Below are 5164 nucleotides of genomic sequence, written 5' to 3'. Positions count from 1 at the left end.
TTCAAAATACACAGTAAAAAAAAAATCCTTTTTGTACTGGTAATATGTCAAGTAACAATGGCATAGGATGGAAAACTCAGAAATCTATCCACCCGTAGACAACTATCTTTGATAGAGATGAAATCCATTAGGATGGAAAAAGCAACCACCTTAACAAATAGTTCTCCCAAAATTGGATATCTTCTTGCAGAAAAATGAAACAAAACCCATTACTCACACAAAAATAAAGACAGATCAAAGAACCTAGATATAAAATATAAAACTATGAAGATTACCAAAGAAAAATTGGAACACACTTAGGTACCTTAATCTGTAGCTTAAATATAACTTAACAAATAAATGCTAAATGCTGGAGAGGATGTGGAGACATAGGTACTCTTGTACACTATTGGTGGGATTGTAAAATGGTACCACCACCCTGGAAGGCAGGTTTGGCCTTTCTTCAAAAAGATAAACATAGAAATTCCATATGACTCAGCTATTCCACTGCTTGGAATATGTTCTTTTTGTTGTTATGTGCCTGCAACTCATAGCAACCTTATGTTCAACAGCCCTAAATCCTGCTCTATCCTGTTCCAATCTTATTGTTTTTGACACACCTGCTCCCACTACCCTAATCACTGAATCAATCCATCTCATCGAGGGTCTTCCTCTCCTGCGTTGTCCCTCCAGCCTCCCAAGCATGATGTCACTCTCCAAGGACTGCCTCCTTGCAACATGTCTGAAGTGTGTCAGACAAAGCTTCAAAACTCTTGCCTCAAAAGAGCAGCCTGGTCTCCCACTCTCTAGGATGAAACTTTTTTTTCTCCTAGCGGTCCATGGTATATTCAATACTCTTCTCCAGCACCACAGCTCAAAGGCATAAATTCTCCTAACATACCTAGTCATTGTCTAGCTTTCTGACATACAGCAAGTAATTGCAAAGACTATGACCTTAATCAGGCATACCTCAGTCTCCAGACTGACATCGTTGCTCTTCAGTACTTTGGAGAGGTTTCTGACAGCAGACTTTCCCAATGCAATTTGTTTTTTAATTTCCTGGATGCCAGTGCCAAAAGTCTTGATTGTGGAGCCAAGCAAAGAAAAGCTATTAGCAATCTCAATCTCTTCACCATCCATCATGATGCTGCCAATCAGCCTAGTGGTGAGAATCTCGTTTTCTTAATGTTGAGCTTCAATCCATATTTAAGGCTGCAGTCCTGGACCTTCTGCAGCAAGCGCTTCAGATCCTCCTCCATTTCAGCATATTCCGTGAGAAAATTAGAACCGAGGTACAAAGAGAGATTTGTACAGCAATGTTCATAGCAGTGTTATTCACCATCACAAGAACATAGAGACAGCCCAGATGTCCAACAAACATCAAATGGATTGAGAAGTTATGGTATATTCACACAATGGAATACTATGCAGCTTGCAGGAGCAATGATTCTGTAAATCACAACCTAACTTAGGAGGGATTGGAGAGCATTATGCTGAGTGAACTAGCTCAGTCCCACAAGGATAAAAATTGTATAAAACCATTATTGTAGAATGAGTATAAGGATCCAAGAGGGGTGGGAGAGCCTGGAAGCAGAGGGATGAGAATGTGCAGAGGGAGAGGGGATTGATTAATCATGGGGTTGTACAATTTGATGGAGACAGAGTGAAGGAAATTGAAAGAATTTATTCTTAAAAACAATGTATTTGAATTTTGTAAATGAACCAGTAGAAAATTTTAAAAAACTTAAAAAGAATAAGTACGGTATAAGACCATTATTATAGAAGTAGACAACTTTTAAAACGTGTATAAGGATCCAAAGCCGGGAGTGTAGGAGCAGAGGAGTGAGGATATGGGCCGGCAGGTGATCGTAGGGTTTAGGGTAGCACAATTTGGTAGGTAGAGTGAGGGATCAGTGAAGAAAATGAGAAAGATCCAGTGTGAAAAAACATGTATACCCTGTATCCGCCACACCTGGCGACAAATCATCTCAGGGTAGTGCAGCGGATGGGATCCGGCAAGGGCAGACTTCTCACGGCTCCACCACGCAGAATGAATTCTCATAGGAAGATTACCAGAATAAAGCTTCTCTATCTCTTATCGAGCACTAACCTCAAGTGGAAGTGATTTGTGGTTCTGGACTAGGAAGACTGGCTAAGAAAGTTAACTAAAACCAAGATCTTTGACTACAGTGAGATCCTCAGTTTTGGGTTTTTTGTTGTTGTTGTTGTTGTTGTTGTTGTTGTTGTTGGTTACACTTTAATACATCAGATGGGCTTTGGGGAACAGGGGGGCACACTCAGTCCTTCTTGGCAGCCGCCTTCCTCATGGTGGCCAGGATGTTGCTGAGTTCTTCTCGCTTTCTCTTGGGGCGGATGTGTGTCGCCACCCTTTTCTTGATGAACTTGAGGGCCCGCTTGTCCTTGGAGACCTTGAGCAGCTCCATGGCGCATCGCTCGTAGGGCGCGAAGCCACACACCTCCCGGATCATGTCCCTCACGAACTTGGTGTGCTTGGTGAGGCGCCCGCGGCGGCAGCTTGCTCACGTTCTTGGTGACTTTGTGGCCCTTGTTGAGGCCCACGGCCATTGGGTAGCGCACTGCCATGGCTGCTGCGGCGGAAGCAAGATCCTCAGTTTTCTGTGAAGTACAGCTCCAGGACATTCTGGTTGCCTGTCGTTTGGGCTTCTGGAAAATAAACCCTCTGTGGTGATATAAAGCAGATTCCACGTGTATCAAGGCTACTCACTCTTGAAGGTCAGATTCACAGTGAAGGTTTTTCAGCTTTTGGGTGTGGACACGCTACTTGTCACCAATGCAGCTGGAGGGCTCAGTCTTAATTTTGAGGTTGGCAATATCATGCTGACCTGTGATGATATAAACTTACCTGGTTTCTCTGGTCAAAATCCTCTCTCAGGCCCCTATGATGACAGGTTTGGAGTTCATTTCCCTCCCATGTCTGATGCTTATGACCACGATCTGAGACAGATGACTCACAATGCTTGGAAACAAATGAAGGACCATCGAGAACTACAGAAAGGCACCTTTGTGATATTGGAGGGCCCCCACTTTGAGACTGTGGCAGAGTCTTGAATGCTGCAGAAGCTGGGGGCAGATGCTGTTGGCGTGAACATGGTACCAGTAGTTATAGTTGCATGGCATTGTGGACATAGTGTCTTTGGCTTGTCCCTCATAACGAACAAGTCATCATGAGTTATGCTAGCCTGGAAGAAGCCACTCATAAGGAAGTCCTAGAAGCCGGAAAACAAGCTGTGAAGAAAATGGAACAATTAGTCTCCAGACTTGTATCCAGCACTCAGCCCGCATGCCTAGCCTAGTGATCAGCCTTAGAGTGGTCTACCCTCTGCCTGCTGGAAATCCAAGTGGCTGCCATTCACTGGGGCCCTTGCTGGGTTCACCTGCCTTGCCCTTAGACAGTAGGGGAGCAGAATTCCTTCCTTTTACCTTCCTTACTTTTCCCACCAGATGCTTCTGGTGCCAGCTTCTCTTTTGCCGAGTTGTCTTCTAAAAAAGCTGTTCCCATCCTTTCACCAGACTGGAGCCTGTGCCCTACTATACATCCATGGACCTGACTAGGATTTGACTTGGGCCTTTCAACTTTGCACAGTAGTTACTGCTAAATTTTTGAACTAATGCTTTCACATTCCTAGGGCCCGAGTTCTGTCACTTCCATGTTATTGGAGATCGCAAGAGGACCAGTCCTTACAATAGCTTACAATTTTTAATATTAATGTGTTCTGAAAATAAAGATATATCATTTCTTTAAAAAAATACAACAATGTGTATATGTATATGTATATGTATATGTAGAAATACTCAAGATCATTAAAGAAATGAAAGTCAAACAATATATCATCCCAGAAAAAAAATTCTGTTCAAACAGCAAATGTTGATGAGAATGAGAAGAGATTTGAACACTCATATATTGCTGATGGGAATGTAAAATGATACCACTAATATGAAAAGCTGTTTAGTTCTTCCTTAGAAAGTCGGAAATAGAAATAGAATTTGACCCACCAACACCACGACTAAGTATATATCCCTAAGAAACAAGAGCTGCAATGCAAACTGTCACACTCACATCCAAGTTTACTGGAGTACTACTTACAACACCAAAGACATGGAAGCAACCCAAGTGGGCATCAACAGACAAATGGCAAAAGAAACTGTGGCACATTCACCCAATGAACTTTTAATCATTACTAAAAAATTATAAGCAATTATGAAATACTTCACAAGGAGGATGAATCTATATAAAAGTATGTTAACGGGGTCCAGCCCCATTGTATCAAAACAGTTCCACCAAGAGAACGGAAGAGGATGAAATGAAGATGCAGAGAGACTATTCGCTGATAAATAAAATAGCAATTTTATTATTCTGGAAAAGGCTTACATAGGTTTTAGAAGCATGCCTGCAGGGGTAATTGCATTATCTCTTATCTGTCCGAGATGTTGACTGTCAGGTTAAACATTCTCAGACCTCAACACAAAACAAACATATCTTCCCAAATGCCTTATTGTGTGCTTAGAAGAATAAAGAGTCTCAGAGGATTAAGAGCAGCACATTCCTCAAACTCTGAGACCTTTGGTTACTCCCTATTCATTAGCATTCTGCTTCCTTGAGTTGTTTGCTGCCAAGCTGATGTCCTAGTCAAGATGGAATCAGTCCTGCTGGTTTTATAATGCTGTGCTAATCTTGCTTTACAAGTTAGCCAGGCCCCTGACAGTATGTTGAGTGACATGAGTCACAAAAGGACAATTATGATATTACTAATATTAAAAGCTTCTCAATGTTCCAGTGTAGCCTTTAGAGTCTCTTTTGGCATCCATTTCAGTTTTTTTTTTCTCCTCCATTTTTGTAATGACCTTTTACTTTTGTCATGGATGATATCCTTGATAGCATCCCACAACTCATCTGGTCTTTGTATCATTGGTGTTCAATGCCTCAAACCTATTCTTAAAATGTTCTTGAAATTCAGATGGAATGGATCCAAGATCAGATCAGCCAGGAGGACAAAGCTAAGTAATATAATGGAATGTGCAGAGAGCTGGAATTGGAGAATAAAAGAAAGGAACTCACTCTGAATTTCTCAAGCTTAAAGAATTGAAAAAAAATTGTTGTGTCACAATATTGAAAGATGTATGGGTAATATAGTGAATGACCCAG

At 41.6% G+C, this 5164-nt stretch overlaps 1 pseudogene; it reads left to right on the top strand.

Moving 5' to 3' along the window:
* Window positions 1–1829: 1829 nt before the first annotated feature.
* LOC102848362 lies at window positions 1830–3314 on the top strand (annotated as a pseudogene).
* Window positions 3315–5164: the final 1850 nt, after the last annotated feature.

The sequence above is a fragment of the Elephantulus edwardii genome, unplaced genomic scaffold (assembly GCF_000299155.1).
Source record: "Elephantulus edwardii isolate Elephantulus edwardi_28Jun2011 unplaced genomic scaffold, EleEdw1.0 scaffold00042, whole genome shotgun sequence".
Taxonomy (NCBI): Eukaryota; Metazoa; Chordata; class Mammalia; order Macroscelidea; family Macroscelididae; genus Elephantulus; species Elephantulus edwardii.
The sequence above is the reverse complement of the archived record's forward strand: the minus strand, read 5'-3'. Positions and strand labels throughout refer to the sequence as shown.